Raw genomic sequence first — 20,003 nt, forward strand, 5'->3', positions numbered from 1 at the left:
AGAGAGACAGCAAAGACAGAGAGAAACAGAGAGACAGAGAGACAAAGAGATAGAGAGACAGAGACAGCGAGACAGAGAGAGATAGAGACAGACAGAGACAGAGAGACAGCAAAGACAGAGAGAAACAGAGAGACAGAGGGAGACAGCGAGACAGAGACAGAGAGACAGAGAGACAGCGAGACAGAGAAACAGAGAGACAGAGAGAAAAAGAGATAGACAGAGAGACAGAGAGACAGTGAGACAGAAACAGACAGAGACAGAGAGACAGAGACAGAGAGAGACAGAGAGACAGTGAGAGGGACAGAGAGAGATGCAGAGACAGAGAGACAGAGGAGAGAGTGTACGCGTGTGTCTGTGTATGTGTCTGTGTGTGCGTGCATGTGTGTGCGTGCATTTGTGTGTGTGTGCGTGTGTCCGCGCTCTCGCGCTCCTTCAGGTGTGCAGCGGCCGCTCCTGGGGGGGCGCTGGGGGGAGGGGAGGCGGGGAAGGAGAGGGAGGCGCGGCGTGGCGTTGCTAGGTAACGGCGGTCCAGGCTGCACCGCGCGCCCGCAGGCCGGCACCTGCCTCGGCGTCGGCGCGGAGGGGTCCGGGCGCGGAGGGGTGCGGGCCGCGGACTGTGCCGTTCCGCGCGCCGCGGCTGCCCCCGGCTGCCCGAGCTGGTCCGGCCGGCGCTGGGGGAGGCGGGGCGGCGCCCCCGCTGCAGCCGCCGGAGTCCGGGAGGAGCGGGGCGCTCCCTGCGCTGCGGGCTCGGGCCGCAGCCTCGCCTGCACCTGGCGCCGAGGAGGATGAGGACGGGGAAGGGGGCGAGCCGCGGCGCCGCCGGATGAGGCTGCCGGGCGCGGGGGTCCAGAGCCCGCCCAGGGCGGGGCGCGCCGGCCTCCAGGTACCGTCTCTGAAGCCTCCCCGCCCCCGGCCGGTGCCGAGGAGAGCGCGGCTCGGGGGCGCGGGGAGCGGCTTCCGCTGGGGCCAGCGCGGGCGCGGGAGCGGGCGGAGGCGCGGCGCAGGAGCGGGCGCAGGAGCGGGCGGAGGCGCGGCGCAGGAGCGGGCGCAGGAGCGGGCGGAGGCGCGGGCGCAGGCGCGGGCGCAGGAGCGGGCGCTGCCGCGGTGCCCGCAGCCGGCGGCTGGCGGCGGGAGCGAGGATTGCTGCAGAGACGGGGCTTGTTTGCGGGCGGGGCGGGCCGGGCCAGCCTCGGGGACTGGTCCCCAGACTGGGGGCTTGCTCCTCACTGCCGGGCCGGCGCCTCGCCTGCCCCTGCCCCTGCCCCTGCCCCGGGTGCGAATCCGCCCAGCGCGCTGGCGGGACCCGGTAACCCCAGGCCCGCCGCTGCCCTCGAGCCCCGCCTGCAGCCTCGGGAGTTGGCGGGGGGGGGGGGGGGGGGTGTTTTTTCCGCCCCAGGCCACACGGCTAGGTCTTTATCAAGTATCTGACGTCGGATTTGAACTCGGGCCCTCCTGACTCCGGGGCCGGTGGGCCATCCGCTGCGCCACCCGGTCGCCCCTTAGCCTAGGGATTTTTAAGATTTTTTTCATTTCTATCTCTTTTAACTTCATAAACTAACAGGGACCTTAATCCGAAAAGATGGAAGTCAACATTCTTTGTGTGCGTTTGTAATTCTCTTAATTGTAAGGACGGGGAATGATTACAAGAGTATTGGTGTGCCATGATCATCCGTTCATTTTTTAATCACAAAATGGTCGTTTTTGTGAAGCATGAAATTTTATGAACAAGAATAGGCAGGTTACAGTATGAGCCGCATAAAAAATAATAGAAGCCACCAAATATGCATTTTTTTTATAAAAATAGCAACACCTACCAACAGATATTCAGATATTCAAACCTCAGTCAACACATACCGACAAACAGAAACAATAGAAAGGGTTTTGCTGTTGCTGTTAAAGGGAAAGGCATTTACTGTTGTTATCTCTGTTGCTTTGAGTCTGGAATGCATAATTATTGAAATGTTTACAACCTGTTGTATAAAGGATCTGAGCTAGAGGAGATACAGGAGACTTACATCTAGAATCCAAAACTACTCTTACTGATAAATATTTTAAATTTTGATTTTGATTTAAAGAAGCAGATCACCAGGAAAGTAAACAATTCAGATAAAAACTGAGTAGGCATCATATATGCATTTAGAAAAAGGAGCATGCAAAATTCCACATCCCAGGACTTCCTGGGTGAAAGTTGTTTTAAGCATTCACTAATGACAACTCATAAAAGTGACGTTACTGCCATAAAAATGGGTAGAGCTCACTATAGTACCATTTAGAACTTAAAAAACATAATATTTGGGGCAACTAAGTGGTACAGCAGATAGAGCACCTGCCCCGGAGTCAGGAGGGCCCGAGTTCAAATGCGGCCTCAGATACTTGATAAAGACCTAGCCGTGTGGCCTTGGGCAAGCCACTTAACCCCAATGCCTTGCAAAAACCTAAAACAAGAAAACAAACAAAAAACTCATAACATTTATATGAAATTTAACTTTAAAATTGTATATGAACTTTAAAAAGATGAGTTTGTTATTTAAATATTCATCATTTAGATAGATACATACTTGTTTTGACAATTCAAAAGAAAATATGTGGGCGGCTAGGTGGCATAGTGGATAAAGCACCGGCCTTGGAGTCAAGAGTACCTGGCTTCAAATCTGGTGTCAGACACTTAATAATTACCTAGCTGTGTGGCCTTGGGCAAGCCACTTAACCCCATTTGCCTTGCAAAACAAAAACCCTAAAAAAAGAAAAAAGAAGAAAATACGGAATTTAAATTTCTTTAACTATAGAGATTGTATGTACATTTGCAGTGGATTTTCTCTGAAACCATCAGTATCACTGATTAATTATGCCCCAAACTTGTTCTCATACATACATGATAGGTCACCTTAAAATGTGTAAATTGGTTGGTTCCCAGCATGTTGATTAATATAATCACATTCACTAAATATAATAACAATTATAGTAAAAACAGAGGAGCATCCTTGCTGAGAGAAGATTAACCTGAACAATGTTTAAGACTTTTAAAAGTTCATGCTCTAAAGTCAGCTCTGTTTTTATGAATATACAGTAGATGGTAATTTCTACCCCACTTCCCTTGATTTTTATTTCTGTTTAAGAGTAAAAATGAGGAATTTAATTTATATATTTTTTTACCTTGAATAATCTTCTAATGAGGGCTTTTAAAACAGTCTAGGACATAGTCTGTCTCTGAGATTTAACTTTATAGCTAGATTAAGTAATATGTGGGTGGGTCTCATCTCTTTTCCTCCCTCTGTCCTTTTCTTTCTTAGTGTCTTGCAAAGGTTGTCTTGCTGGAAAGTTCTGATTTTTTTCTACCCACCTCCCTGTCTTTGCCTGTAGGCCCTTAGGAAAAATATGTTTAGCCTACTTAAGACAATGTTGTCATGGAAATTGGTTGATTTATGTTCCTTCATTGTCTTCTTTCAATGAAGTCATCTTCACTGTCTTCATCTCAATTTAATGTGGGAGGAAATGTGGTGGACACTGGGGGTCAGGAAGATCTGGATTCAAGTCCCACTTCTGCCACATATTGACTGTGTGACTGAAAAGATCAAATGAGAAAATATCCGTAAAGTGCCTTGTAAACTTTTAAACAGATCTTTCTGATTTTGAGTCCAATGATCTTTCCACTGTTGCCACCTAGTTATCTAAAACCTAACATTGTCTTGCCCCAGGCACCTTAGGCAGTTTATTTCATGACCAAGGGTGCTTTCCTCAGAAAAAGCTTCCTAAAGCTGTCCAGTTTGTACTCAGTTGTTTTTCAGGTTCTTTCAAGTCCCTCTACATGGGGTCTAGTGAGGTTGTCCTTATTTGTGTAGAACGTAAACTTCCAAGAATTTCATGGACAAATAATTTCTTTTCTCATTTTCATTGAGAAATTACAAATTCAAAGAACCTCAGGTTGAGGGGATTTTTGAGGCCATTCTGAAGCCTTCTCATAATTATAAAAAAACCCCTTTACGATTTTGTTAATTCCTAATTTCTTTTGGAGAGTACCTGTGTTTATGATGAGGATGGTTATAATGACAATGACAGCCATTATTGGTTTTGAATCTATAAAATAACAATTCAATTTAACTATAATTTATTAAGTGACTGCTTGACATCGGGCACTCTCCAGGGTGCTAGAAATGCAAAAACTAAAAGCAGTCCCTGCCCTCAATAGCTTATATACTGTGCTGTCTTTCATGACAGTGCCATCTGTTTTCAGATTAAAGACCTGTAAGAAATGGTTTTCAGAAAACATATGTTGTAAACTACAAATTGCCTTTCTCTTTAATAGCTACTTCCAGCAGAAAAGGAAATGTTAAGGACAGTGGTCTGAGAGCATTGATCAGTGATGGTCTCTCAGGCTTGGTTTAGGAGAAGGCAGAATGTACTTTGTCCATCTCCAGGAACATGAAAAGAAACTGTGGGGAGAGCAACTCTGAAACATTTTCATACCCTGTTTAGAATATTAAATGTCCAGAATCTGTTTATATACTACATGATCTTTATCTGTTAAATCTGAGATCAGTTCTGAATGTGAAGGCAACCTCTTCTAAACAAATCAGGCTCTGTGCTTTTTTTTCAGTCATTTTCAAAAATGATTCATTTTTTCGTTTATAATCAGGAAGATCAGTCAACCAATTCGATTTTCTTTTCTTCCTTTTCTTGTAAGGCAAGACTACAATAATCCCTTTACCTAATGTCAGGGAGTTCTAATTTTAGGTGAGAACTCTCTGACTGTTGATCAGAAATCAGGAATGCAATGTAAATAGATACAGAGTTCATGAATTCCTTGCTAGTTTCAAGTCTAGTTATTATTGATTATAGACATTTTGGCTGAACAAAAATTCACATTTCTTAACATCTACATTTATTGCTCCCCTTTCCCTTCAATCATCCAAAGATGCTTGATGTACAGCTTGCTGAATCCAAGCTTATAACCTTTTTTTGCAAGGGTTTTTCTCTGGAACAGACTTCTACCCTTTGATGTCTGTCTTTGGACTTTTGACTCAACCATAGAACTGTATATAGCCAAGAACAAAACATCTCCTCAGCCAGGAGTCAGTGAACTATTTATTTAGATAGAGTTTGAAGTGAATCTATGGAGAAATGAAAGTGCTAAGATGATGGAAAGCTAAGTATTTCTCAGAATGTGGAAGCAGTATCTTCGGTAGTACATAATCCTGATGTTTTACAGTATTGAGACTATGATACAGATAAACTAATAATTAGCTCTTCTCTATTAAATGGTAATGTTTGTACTGCCTACTTGACAGTGTTATTGTAAGGAAAATGCTTTGTAAACGTCTTTATCCTTGAATTTTAAACTGATTGATGGTTTCAGAGTGGAATTAGCAGAAAAAAATTTTCCCCTTGAAAACTGCATCTTTGACTTTTCCCTTCCCTTTACTTCAATATTCAGATCAAAGTGTACTGTTACTTATTTCCAAAATAATGCACAGACTCTACCTTTTTCTGCCCATTTTCACCACAGTTGAATAGGTTTAATCCCTTGTCATCCCTTGTCTACATTAGTGTTAGTTTCCTAATTGATTCCTCAGTGATACTCTCCCTTTGAGTTCTAATCAAGCATACTACTATCTAGAACACCGCTTTTCTCATGCCACTCCCTTGATGAGAACTTTTGGAGACTTTGTTACTGGAATGGCTTCAGTCCAGACTTCTTGGCCTTGTGTGTAAATTATTTCCTTCCCACTTTGACCCTAGTTTCCATAGCTTTATGGTTTTTTTTTTTTTAGGTTTTTGCAAGGCAAATGGGGTTAAGTGGCTTGCCCAAGGCCACACAGCTAGGTAAATATATAGTGCTTTGGAAATGTGAAAGAACCATATAAATGTCAGCTATTATTATCATTTCTACCTAACTTTATATAGAGGGTTTTTTGATTGCTGTTGTCTGAGTCAGACTATGAGTTGTAACCAACTTCAGGCCCACCACTATCCATTGTGCCATCAAACTGTCTTTTATGGAGAGATAATATAACATAATAACTAGAGAATCAGCTTTGGAATGAGAAAGGCTGAAGTCCAGTTCTATTGTTTTAACTCTTTGGACTCCTTTGACTTCTGTCTTCCCCTTTTTCCATGTGGATCAGAACTCAACAATCTGAATAATTGGTATTTAGCAAGTAGGTAATTCTGAAAGATTTGGAGGTTTTTGGTGAGTAGTTGTATATGACTATAGTGTTTTATGAAATGTTGGAGGCCTTTGACTACAATGAATATAGTTAGCAAATAATATTGGCTAGCATTTATATAGTACTTTTAGCTTCTGCAAAGTCTATCATGTAAGTTATTTTGGTTCCTCACAACACCTATGTGAGGTAGGTACTAGATAGGCTTTTGCTGAATGAGTAAAACACAGGAGTAGATATCTTTTGGATCTATCACTAAGGACCTCTTTGACCTCTGGATCTCTGAATCTAAGTTTAGAGTTTTGTTTGGGTTGTAGTTGCATTCATATTTTGCAGCCAACTGTGGGGAGGTAGCTTGGTCTATTAATTGTAACTAACTTAAGTTTTTTTTAAAAAATATACTAAAGTTGGAAGTAAGAACTACCAATCTGGATTTCTGTCCTTTCAGTCTCAGTTTGCTCATCTATAAAATGAAGGATTGAATTACATGATTGCCAACATATTTTCCAGGCAAAGTTTGTTCAATCCTGTGTTTTCCAGGCTCCAGACTGCTGGACCAGACCCATGGCCACTGCCTAGGAGCTACTATACTATAGATCACAATCTCTTCTCTATCTCTCAAAACTCTTTCACTGCTAACTATGCAACTTGGAGCTTAGTTTCCTGGAAGGATTGCCAATCTATACTCTCTAGAGTATCTTTTGTTACCAGATTAGTGGCTATTGAAGACTAGTTGTATATGCCTCTCTGGTAATAAATGAAACTATCAGATGAACTTAGGAGCCCAGTAAGTTCTTATGGGTTGAAGCTTACTGGGCCAGCAGAGAACAAATCCTATTCTTCCCTTGATAGAAGGTTGTGTTAGCAGTGACATGGTTACATGAGATGCCAAAGGTTCTCTATAAGATTGTGACATACATCTACAGGGTGTTGCCAAGTTTTAAAGTTGAGAACTGCACTAAGACTTTAGGGGTATCCAGTATAATCAGTAAGGGAGGAATGAAAGAAAAGAATAATTGCTACCTTTAAATACAACAGTGGCAGGGAGTAATTTAACTCCATAGGAACAATGTTATATGTATTATCAGTTTGAGAAAGCATGCTTCCCATCTACTGAAAGAGCAGTTTCTGGAGATCTCAAGGGACTTATTGAGATATACATTTTTGACTAATATGAAAAATTGTTTGGTTTGATTTTTTAAATTAAAGACTTTATTTTTTCTAGGAGAGTTACACAAAAAAAAGAGAGAGAGAAAGTAGAAAAGAAAGAAAAATTCATTGAAGAATATTATGGTGACCAGGGACTATTGATGTACTCCTCTATATTGGTGACATAATGTTGACCAAGCTAGATGATGCCACAGTGGCAGAGGAAATAGATTAGATGGAGTCCTATAAGGGAGACAAGGGTAGGAAATTAACCTTAAGAAAATTCAAGATTCAGCGAACTCAGTCACAGTGAAGAGGGAAAGCCCAGTGGATTTCAGACAGACACCGTCTAGAATAGGTTATTGACAATTAGTTCTTTACAATTTAAAAAGGAAGCCCAGGGACTTATTGCATGCTTTAAATTTTGGAAAATCCATTTTTCCCTTTTGGGTGTCTTAATGATGCCCATTTATTGAGTCAATCACAAATCAATGTCTTTCAAGTGGTGTCCAGAACAGACTAGAGCTTTGAAAGATATGAAGTGGATTGTCTAACAGACACTTGCCTTCTGGCCCAGTTTCTGGACATCTCTGTCAATAAAGATAAGGCTGGGGGGAGCCTTTGGCAGGCACCAGAGGGTGGCAGCTACTCAGTCTATTGTTTTGAAAAGTATTTATTTGTCTCTTACTAGGCACTAGATGCTACTGATTAGGTGGCACAAGTCAATCAATTGCCTTTTGTCTAGAGTTGCCTATTATGAGATGGGTGATACAAGATGGTCTCGTCTAGCAAGATAGATAGAGCACATGATGCTTCTATTGCTAAATGGAAGCTATTTTAGAAATCATGCTCACCAAGGTTCCTCTGGTATTGGTTCTCTTTGCAAATAGTGGTAACTATGCCAGGGAATGAGATCTCAGTACAGACTCTAGAAACCCTGCCTCCAAGGTTGGCTCAGTGGTCTCCAATCCATAAGGACCCAGCTATCTCCTGAGGAGTGCTATTTTTCTGGTTATTTGATGGCTCTGTATATTACCAGAGAGGCCTTTACAATTGGACCAAAGTAGCCCCTAATCTAATATTAGATGATACCCTAGTGATTACATGTATTGTACTTCCAGGTGACTAAGTTCCAGGTTGCATAGCTGGCCTGTGAGACAGCTTTGAGGGTTAAGGCAGAGAAGACACTGATCCATATTATTAGCTCCTGAGCAGAAGCTTTGGGTCTGGCCAAGTAGTCTGGAGCCTGGAGAACACAGGACTGGACAAACATGCCATACTGAGCACCTGAAATATGTCTGAATCTGTTATAGTCATTTTCAGTTTTTAAGGAACCTATGGACCCAAACTTGGAAATCTTCAAATTACTTGGGAAAATGTTCTTTTTTTCCTACACTGAAAGCTCCTCCCCTTCCCAAAAGAAGTCAGAATTTGGTGGATTTTTTAAAAAAAACTTGACATTTCTTCACAGCCCCTCTTCCAATATTAGGACTTGAGTTATGTTTAATGTATGTTCTTTGCTTAATAGAATGGAAAATTCGCGTTAATTTGACTGTTTGTAAGTTTAGAATTGGGAACATTGAGTTTTTTTTTAAAGCGAGGCACAATGGTTTTGTTTTTATTGAATGTCAGAAGTACTTAGAAGTCTTAATATGCTGATGACACATTGAGTTTGCCTTCATTTTATAGTTACACTGATACAGAAATTAGCATTTCATTATATTTTCAGGAGCTTTGTTATACATTCATTTACAAGATTTATGTTTCAGTGGCTATAAAACTGGACAGTAATTATGTTTGCTTAGATTTTCAACAGAACAATTACCCCAGTTATTGAACCATATTTTAAACAATTTTCTCTTTGGCAGACTAAAGAATTCAAGTAATTTTTTTTTATTTTTAAAGAGCTCTGCTGGTAAATATTCATGTCACAGACATACTCATCTGCCATTTTACTATTTGTGTCCCTTCATTGAATGATCTCAAAGCATCAGAATGTGAGTGATCATTATTATAAAGGGTACCTCTTTCAGATTATTTTTGGTATGTCAACCAAAAACATTTTACTTCACAGATTGCTTAGATAAATATGAGGAGATAAAGGAGGAGGCAAATATGAGGATATTAAAAAACATTTTTTTATTTTTCTTGATCTTCCTCCTTCCATAATTTTCTCTTTGTTTTCCAAGGTGAAATTAAATTTATTGCCAGTTAATTAGACTTTCAGAAACTGTGATGTTTCTTCTGATGAATTGTGTTAATTAAAGAATCAGCATTAGAAGTCACCTTAGAGGTCATCTAGCAACTTCTATACAATACAGGAATCTCTTTTCCAGGATTCCTAACATATTAGCTTCTCCTTAAAAAGGTCTATTGATGATAAGTTTATTCTCTTAAAATATAGTATATAAATGTTGTGAAGTTCTTTTTTACTGAATAAAAATCTAATCTTTTTAAATAGAATTTTTTTTTGCTTTTTAAACTTTAATGCAAAATAAGAAAAAAATTGACATATGTACAGCAAAATATAGTATTCATAATATAAAGCAATAAATTTGCATTTAAAGAAACCTATAAAATAAATACTATAGATTGTGTTCAAAACTATCCATGTTTTCTTTGCTTCATTATATATTTTCTTCTGTTTTCTGCTTTGTATTGTTTATTTATTTTTTGTCTATCCCTACCACCTGGAAGGTTAAATGAATGTACTTTTCTGTTAGGAAGTTGGTCCAATTTCCTGGCATAGAGGGCCAAGGATGTAATCATACTTATAGATTGAACAAGGTTATTAACTGTAAATATGTGACTATACAGTGCTATCTCTTTACTGAAGCATGAAAAAATTCCCTGATTACATTTGAAAAGGAGACTGGTCATTGATTAGGCAAAATATTAGCTATGTCCTCAGGTGACCCTTAAAAGACAAACAGTTTGAGAGTAAATTTGAATCAGTTTATTTTATTTGTTTTATTTTTGCAAGATAATGGAGCTAAGTGATTTGCCCAAGATCACACAGCTAGGTAATTCTTGAGCGTCTGATGCCGGATTTGAACCTCAAGGTCCTGGGCTCTATGCACTGAGTCATCTAGCTGCCCCTGAATCACTTTAGGTTGGGAATAACTTTGTGGTTGCATGGAATGGAGAATGAAAATGAGGATTTATCTTTCCTCTTCCCAGATTGTCGGTAACAATTAGCAGCAGAGCTACTTGACCAAAAGGAGATACTCCATCCAGGATTTGAGAGCTTATTGGTTTGGGAGAATTCAGGCTGAAGTCAGTAATAGATCAATTGTATCCAGTCTGTGTCTCCAGACACAGTGGCAGTAACTTGATAGACATAAAAATTTCAGGGGGGAGCTAGTACTTTAAATCAATAGAAGGGACTACAGGAGAATTCCAGAAGAGAAAGAATTCTGAGGCCCCAAAATCTGGGCAGTATGAGTTGCCCTATATTTTCTTTCCACAGCAGAGGTTGTATCTCAGGTTAATGAGGAAGGATAGTATTTTATATTTACTATTCTTACTACTCAGAGTTTAGCCTGGAACAAATGATTAATAAATGCTATTTTACTTTATCATCTCTGTAAATGCCATAGCTTTGAGCTATTTGTGTCTACCAACTGAGTTCTAGTTTTAACCCACAGGGTATCTATTGAGGCGTGGTATAGTTGACTCTCTCAGTATGCCACTGCCATCTACTATTGCTTATTTTTTCACTTTGGAGCTATTCAGGAAAAATCTATTCTTTTCACCTCTGTAAGTATTTGAAGAAAAATTCTATCTCCCTATTCCAAATTTCTTCTTTTCTAGACAAAATGCCCCTAATTCCTTTAAACATTGAACATATGACACAGTTTATAGATCTGTCACTATTGTGTGTATCCCTGTGTTTTATCTTAAAATGTAGTTTCTTATATGCAATGGGGATAAGCTAGAAACCTTCCCAATAAGATCAGGATGAAACAAGGATGCCCATTATCACCACTATTGTACAAAAAATGTTAGTTTTGGCAATAAAAGAAAAAAAAGAATTGGAATTGGAAAAACAAACTTATTACTTTTTGTAGGTGATATGATAGTATAATTAGAGAATCCACTAAAAAAACTACTTGAAATAATGAATAATTTTAGCAAAGTTGCAGGATATAAAATAAATGTACATAAATCATCAGTATTTCCGTACATCACCCACAAAGCCCCACAGTAAGAGATAGAAAAAGATATTCCATTTGAAACAACTGTAGACACTATAAAATATTGGAAGTCCACCTGCCAAGACAAAACTAGGTACTATATGAATATCATTACAAAACACTTTTCACACAAATAAAGTCATATCTAAACAACTGGGAAAATATCAGTAGGTCAAGTTAATATAATAAAAATTACAATTTTATCTAGATTAATTTAATTATTTAGTGCCATACATACCCCAAATTATTTTATAGTGATAGGAAAAAATGAATAAAATCAAAATGTGAATTCTACAAGTTAATATAATGTCCCTGTTTTACACCATTGAGAAGTTCAGGAGCAATACTGTGTCTTTTCTTTGAACAACATATTTCTATTATTGAAGGCTAAGGTTACTTTAGCTTTTTTGTCTGTCACTCCCCTGAGCCATTGAATTTGAAACCAACTAAGATCCCTACCTCTTTTGCACATGAAATACAGTTAAGTCAGTTCTTCCTGTGCTCTACTTTCATTGTAGATAAATATCATTTTAGTTTTTCCATTGTTTTTTAAATTGATGTTAATTTTAAATTGTTACTTGTTTTATATATATATATATATATACATATATATATATATATAACCATTTTGATATGCTATATTTTTCTTCTTCTCCTTTCTTTTCTTCTCCTTCTTTCCCTTATTTATGCCTATTATTGTTTCTACTTTAACTCGTTCTGAGTTTCTTCAAGGTCTTTTTGGAAACTTCCACTGACCATAATTTGAGGTTGGGAACTCTTGTGCTATGATAATATGTTTCTTTTATCTCTACCTCCTCTCTTCCCTTCTTTGGAAGGTGAAAAATAAATCTAACTTAAATTTGAGGACTATCTCTTAGATCCAAAGCAAATTCAAGAAGCCTCAGTCAATGGAAATTTGTAAAGTATATAAATTTGTCTTGGCTCCTCCTACATTTTTTCCCTCTTCAGTGCTCTTGTTTATTGTAATTTTTCATTCTCTATCTCTTCCACATTCTTAGGAATTCTGATGTTTTCTCTGAGGGCACCTTTAATTAGCTTACTTTCTTCGGAGGAAACAATACAAACACAAACTAGTAGATACAAAATATATATCAAATATATATAATTTTAAAAAGAGGATGACTAGAACTGGTAAAGATCAAGATAGATCTCATGGAAGAAGTAACACTTGAGTTGAACCTTCAAGGAAGCATAGCCTTCTAAGAGATGGAAATTAGAAGGAAAGTATTCCAGGCTTGGTTGGCAGAGAACTTGTACAAAAGTATGAAGGTGGGAGGTGGAATGTGATGCCTAAGGGATGTTAAGTAGGCTAGTATGGGTTGACCATAGACTACCCATACTTAGAAATAAGGTTAGTCTCGCATAATCTCTTATTGATGAAACCATAGTGGTTCTTTGTGAGCACCACTTTCTTTTTCTTTTCTAGGTATTCATCCATTATCCTTTTTTTTTTTTTTTTTTTTTAGGTTTTTGCAAGACAATGAGGTTAAGTGGCTTGCCCAAGGCCACACAGCTAGGTAATTATTAAGTGTCTGAGACCGGATTTGAACCCAGGTACTCCTGACTCCAGGGCCGGTGCTTTATACACTGTCACCTAGCTGCCCCTATCCTTTCATTTCTAAGCTCTCAAATTTCTTTTTTTAATCTTAGGTTAAAAATTAAGATTCTTTGAAACCCCTCTCACTTTGTTTACCACTCTGCCAACATTACTTCAATCAGGCCGGGAAAGAGAACCATTTGTATTTTTCTTTTGGATGCCATGACCAAAAAAATGATCATTGAGTAGACAGCCTACTGATGATGAGTCTCTTGATATGGTAAGTCTGGTCTAAAGAAAGTAGTCATAGGCTGTTGCCAGACTGAAAGACCTTTTCAGAAGGTACAAACTGCCAGAATTCACATTCTACAGACATACCTTTTGAAAAGCTCCTCTTTGCAATTGTAGTAAACACTGGAAAAGTAGCACTGGAGTAAGAATTGGAAGGAACATGAAACTTGAAGTCTACAGAGAGTATTTGGGCCTAGACAGAGGAGTGGAAATTCCTAGACACATCACCTTCCTGTGGTTTGCACTTCCCTCTGAAGGACAACAAACTGGAGGTTGCTAAGGAGGCACCCCCTCCCAACCTATAATAATAAATAAATTTCATTTATTCTCACTTTCATCTAGGGAAACACACTTTTCCCATAATTTGTTGGTACCATCTATCTTAAAATCTTATAGTTCTCCAGAAAGGAAAATCACTTAGAGTTGCTAGAGAAGTAAAATTTTTTTCCCTTATCAAACTGATTAATTTATGTTATTAACAGAGAGCTGAGTCCTACCTGTTCTTTCATTTTCTCGTATTTGCTCGTTGCTTTGTTGCTATGGACATGAGCTTCTTCTTTCCAAGAGAAGATAAATACCATAAAACACACAGAAAAAAATAAAAGAAAGTTTAGATGAATATACAAATAAACAGAGAAATATTGTTACAATCATGTTAAATTTAGTATGTGCTTTTTTAAAACTGTCCATAATATTTCTTTTTTTTTTTTTTTAGGTTTTTGTAAGGCAAACGGGGTTAAGTGACTTGCCTAAGGCCACACAGCTAGGTAATTATTAAGTGTCTGAGACTGGATTTGAACCCAGGTACTCTTGACTCAGGGCTGGTGCTTTATCCACTACGCCACCTAGCTGCCCCTTGTCTATAATATTTCATAGGTTCATGTACGTAGTTCCTGGAATCACCCAAGAATACTTCTCAGTAGAAGACAGGGGTCTCAGAATTCTAGAAATTAGAGTTGCTAGAGAGACAACCATAAGCCTGATGTTGCCTAGCAGTCCCATCTCCTCTTTCCACAAAACTAGTTCATGAAAATTTCCAAGAACCAATATTATCTAGAAAAATTTTCCTTATCTTCCTAAAAAAACTTGGAATTATTGGACTGGAATATAGGGATAGTGTGAAATGCACAGGAAAAACTAATTGGAAATAGGACATAGACTTATGGAGAGGCACAAACAGTGCCAAGGGAGAAAGATCACTTATACATGGAAAGATGAGGGAAGATGCCATGGGGGAAGTAGCATTTAAAATTAAGATTTAAAATTTTTTTCTTAATATGAATTTAACAAGCATCAACAATTATGTGCAAAGAAAAAAATTATGTATGTTTTTTTTCAAATCACATATAAAATTTAACATGTTAGTCACAATACTTCCCTACATATCTGTATCCTCATCTGAACTTCATTCTAATTTCTTTTGTATGGGTTTAGTTGATGCTTTTCCTTTTTTTTTTTTTTTTTGGTCATCAAGATCACAACCTACCCATTTCCCCTACAGCTTCCCCAATAGACGCCGTCTCATGTAACAAAGCATAATCAAGCAAAACTATTCCCCACATTGTCCATCTCTGAAAATCTGTGTCTCATCTGTACCTCTAACTCTTCACTTCTTGGTCAAGAGATATGAAACATGCTTTATCATCAGTCTTCTGGCACTTGATTGGTTATTCTATTGATCAGAATTCTTAATTCTTTCTGAGTTATTTTCCTTTTCATTATTGTTACCATATGCCTTGTTTTCTTGGTTCTGCTTAGCCTAGTCTTGAAGGATAGGTTTCAAGAAGTAGAGTTAGAGGGAAGATAAAGAGATTCTAGGCCTGAGGGTAGCCTAAGTACACACTATCTCCTCTTTTCCTTCTCTCTATCTTTTTTGGAGGTTACTAATTGCTGAGACAAAAGCCAATCCATGATTCTAACTTCAAGGGTTAGGCATGTACCAAGAAAATGAACATGTAACATATAACAAAGAACTGTGACCAAATTCAGTATGGAGATACCCTCTCATCAAAGATTCAGAATGCTTTTCTTTCAATTCAGTCTTGGCACTGTCTTTTTCACTGCTGCCTTCCCAGTGGGTCCACATTCTAGGCTCAGCAGCAGTGACAATGTCAACTATTTGCTTTCTACCCTTTCTGAGGCCCCTGTCACTTGCATTCCGGAAATCAGTATTGGTTCCTAGAACTGGAAAAACAAAATCTGTACAACCAGAACATTTTCTTCTTGTGGCCTTGGACCAAGTACCCTGGAAGAATCTTAGTTTGCCGAGACACTGAATGGCAATGACTATCATAGAAGGAAAAAAAATTAGTAGAAATGCTGAAAAAGAGACAAAGACAGAGAAATGTGAGTCATGTATATTTCCCAAGAGGTAGTTACTTTAGTCACTTGCCCAGGTCTCTGTGGGATAGTTCTGGCGAGAACTTTCCAAGACCCAAGGTGGTGAGGAAGCTGCAAGTAAAAAACATGGGATTCTGGCTGACAAAGTGGGGATTTTGTTTCATACTTTTGACCCCAGCTGAGATGAAAGCTGTCAACTGGCTCTGAAAAATAATTGACTTTCAGAAGCATAGAAATTCTGTCCATATGAAATGGGACCAATTGAATATAAAAGTCCAGAAATAAAATGAGTTTATAGAACTTACCTGACCTGCATGAACAAAAGTCAGGCAAATTTAACCCTAATGACAATTTTTCAGTTCTCAAGCAGTTTTAAATTTAGGGTGGAAAAACCAAATTGTTCATCTTGTTCAGGTTGTTTTAAAAAAAATTAATCAGCTTACATTTAGATATTTAATCTGCTTTTAAATTTTTTTAGTTTTTATTCAATATTTCTATTATTTTTTAAAAATAAATTTTATTTATCTATTCTGATTTTCCATTAGACATTATTACTTTTACCCCAGTTGCACTCTCCCTTGTAAAAAATAAAAGTTTAGACAAACCAAACCAAACCAAAACAACCTAGAAACAACCATGCCTGACAATGTATATAACACTCTGTCCTAGTTAATTCTCTCTCCCTTGCCCCTTCCCATCTCTTAGAGGAGAAAAGCCCATTTAGTATCTATTCACCAAGACCATTGTTGATTTTTCAGTTACTTGAGTTCAGCCTTCCTTTTAGTGATCTTTTCATATATTGTTTTTTTTTCCATTAGATTTAACATCTTACATTGTTTCAGATTCTCTTTCACTAACTAGTTATATGACTTTGGATTGTAAAGTCATTCACTGTAAAGCACTGAATACTAATTACTGTTAGTCAGAAAGATTCATCTTGGGGCAGCTAGGTGGTGAGTGGATAAAGCACTGACCCTGGAGTCAGGAGTACCTGGGTTCAAATGCGGTCTCAGACACTTAATAATTACCTAGCTGTGTGGCCTTGGGCAAGCCACTTAACCCCGTTGCCTTGCAAAAACCTAAAAAAAAAAAGATTCATCTTTCTAAGTTCAAATCTGGTCTCATATACTTAGTACCATGTGACCCTGAGCAAATCACTCAACCTTGTTTCCTTTAGTTTTCTCTTCTGTAGGGGCAGCTAGGTGGCACAGTTAACAAGCACCAGTCCTGGAGTCAGGAGGACCCGAGTTCAAATTCGGCCTTGGACACTTAATAAGTACCTAGTTGTATAACCTTGGGCAAGTTACTTAACCCCACTGCCTTGTAAAAATCAAAAAAAAATTTTTTTTTTCTCTTCTGTAAAATGAGCTGGAGAAAGAAATGGCAAACCACTTCATTATCTTTGCCAAGAAAATCCCCAACTTGGGTCATAAAGAAAGGGATACAACTAAAAGGACAACAACAACATCAATGCAATTGGACAATCTTAAGTATAACTGTCAGTCTAAATATAATGAACAAATGCTGTGATAGTCATAGCAATTGAGTTATCAGCAGGAGACTAAGATTCCATTGCCTTTGGGAAATGGCATGATTATTATTTTTTTTATGATATCAAGTTTCTCCTTGGAAAAAGGCCTATTTTTAAGAGAAATGCTAGAAGTCCTGAACGACAAAAAAGATAAAAGAAGGTACTTGAGTAACAGAAATGACATAACTACATTTTATGCATTGAAATACATTTACTTGAGATTAAAAGTTTTAAAACAAAAAAAGGCCTATTTTTTTTTTATTTTGGCCTTATGATTCTGTTGTATTACTGTGTGAGTCATGGGACGCACTATACTCTGAAGAGCTGAAATTGAGGATTACCCAAAGGGCAATGGAGAGGAACATTGTGAACTTAAATAGACTGTAACACATTACAAGGATTATTTAGAAGACACAAAGTAAAGGAAGTCACAAAAGAAATGTGTGTAGAAAAAGGAGATAGACTGCTTGGATGAAGAATGAGGATTAACTCATGATAAACCAATGATCCCATGTGTGCAGTTATTCTGTTCTCAAAAGAAAATGAAGAAGGTCTTGTGGTATGTTGGGTAGAACTTCATGATGAACTAATGATGATGATAGTTGTGGTGATAGTAACATCTATTGTATACCAGCCACTTGACAAATATTAACTCATTTGATCCTCACAACAATTCTGTTAGGTGTTGTTCCCATTTTACAATTGAGGAAACTTAGGCAAACAGATTAAGTGACTTGCCAAAGTTCATACAGCTAATAAGCGTCTGAGGTAGAATTTGAATTCATCTTTCTACTTTCAGGTCCAGTGCATTAAGCCACTTAACTGCCTCCTTTATAGGAAAGCATAGAAAAGTGTTGTCTAAAATGCAGCATGAATAAGTTGTGACCTGCTTTGTTATGAGGAAACAAAAACATTGTTGAAATCAACATTCCATTTTAGTATTTAGGCTCATTGATTTAGCGTTGGAAGAAGTCTAGTCTAATCTCATTTTACTGATTAGGAGAATTGGGGTACAGGATAGTGATATGAAAAAAGTAATAAAAATAAAATTTGAGAATTTCATAATCTTTTGATTAATAAACAATATTGTAGCAGCTAGGTGGCCCCAGTGTATAGAGCACTGGTCCTGGAGTCAGGAGGACCTGAGTTCAAATGTGACCTCAGACACTTATTAACTAGCTGTTGTGACCTTAGGCAAATCACTTAACCCCATTGCCTTGCAAAAACCAAAAAATACCCATACAAACAATGTTAAGATCCCTAAGAAGGGAAAAATCACTTGTGATTAGAAGAATCAAGACGGCATAATTGAGAAGGTGTCATTTAAACTGGTTCTTGCAGCAATTTGTAAAATTTCAACAGGAGCTGGGGTGAAGGGAGGGAGGGATGGAGAAGGGTAGCAGAAGGGGAAGGTAATCTAGGAATCCTATAGCATGAACTCACTGGTTTTTACCTTTTCCTCCATTCTCTTCTTTTAAAAAAATACATTTCATTTTATTTATTTAGCTAAATATGTCCCAATTACAAAAAAGTTCTACTATTCATTTTTGAAAATTTTGAATTCCAAATTCTTTCCCTCCCCTCCAGCCTCTCACTCCAACCCTTGAGAAGGCCAGCAATATATCAATTATGATGTGAAATCATACAAAACATTTCAATATTAGATAAGTTGCATAAAAAATACACAATAAAACTAAAAAAAATTGATAAGTGTGTTTCAATCTGCACTCAGTTTATTGGTTCTCTTTCTGGAGATGGAGACCATTTTTCATAATACCATCTTCTGGGAAAAAAATCAAATGAGACAGAAATTGCTTTTTTTTTTGCTATTGACTTGTAAGGGGAGTCTCTTAACATGAGATATATTATGACACACTTTGGTGAACACTTTTTTTTATCCCATATGCTTTTTAAGTTTTGAGATTAGTTATTTTGATACACTATGAACCAAGTGAATAGAGGACAGGTGAATCTATCATTTGGGGAGAAAATGTCTTTTGAAGTTGTCATATCATTTGTTCTAGTTTTTAACTTTCTTGATAGTATTTGCTTTTCTTCCTTCCCTTACTATTAATTTTTTCCTAGTTATATTAAAATTTTATGTAAATGAATGTTATACTCCCCAGGTATTGACTAAGAATCCTGAGAGAGAACTGGTTTGAAATGTCAAACAAGTTGAGGAAGCTATATTTAATCCTGATTCTTAAATGTTTCTTTGAGAAAAAAGGAATTTTATTAACTTTGGTCACAAAAAAAAACAACTAAAAAATTTCAGTTGTGGAGTTATTCAAAGAGGAATACATGAGCACAAGAAAAGAAAGTAAGAAAATGAACATGACAATCACAGTATATTATCAATGACTGTGCACATCTATCTGATTGTTAACCCTATCCAAAGGATATCTGCTGACTTTGGTCACTTTTCTAAAAACCAAGAAATGTTGACAAAGCAATGTTGAAATAGTAAACAGTAAAATATCCTTCCTGGTAGGAAAATTAACGTGTAATTATTCTATCCCACCTCCCCTTGCTATCAATTCCAGGACCAAATTCAGCTTGTTCACTTCCTCCAAACCTAGACCTCAAGTAGAGTTTATTTATTTGGCCTAGTATTATTATTATTATTTTTTTTTAGGTTTTTGCAAGGCAAATGGGATTAAGTGGCTTGCCCAAGGCCACACAGCTAGGTAATTATTAAGTGTATGAGACCGGATTTGAACCCAGGTACTCCTGACTCCAGGGCTGGTGCTTTATCCACTGCACCACCTAGCCACCCC

The 20,003-nt window shown here is 37.9% G+C and overlaps 1 protein-coding gene across 4 annotated transcripts in view; it reads left to right on the plus strand.

The window, feature by feature from the left end:
* The first annotated feature begins 645 nt into the window (after nt 1-645).
* Nucleotides 646-20,003, plus strand: part of KIAA0319 (KIAA0319 ortholog) — a 132,324-nt gene continuing 112,966 nt past the window's right edge. For 2 of the 4 annotated variants that reach the window (XM_074205889.1, XM_074205890.1), the window contains exon 1: nt 668-883. The gene's annotated coding sequence lies outside the window, so the exon portion shown is untranslated. Of the gene's footprint in view, nt 884-20,003 lie in introns of all 4 variants that reach the window. The other 2 variants (XM_074205892.1, XM_074205891.1) reach the window with 2 other exon arrangements.

The sequence above is a fragment of the Macrotis lagotis genome, chromosome X, assembly GCF_037893015.1.
Source record: "Macrotis lagotis isolate mMagLag1 chromosome X, bilby.v1.9.chrom.fasta, whole genome shotgun sequence".
In the NCBI taxonomy this organism is placed as follows: Eukaryota; Metazoa; Chordata; class Mammalia; order Peramelemorphia; family Peramelidae; genus Macrotis; species Macrotis lagotis.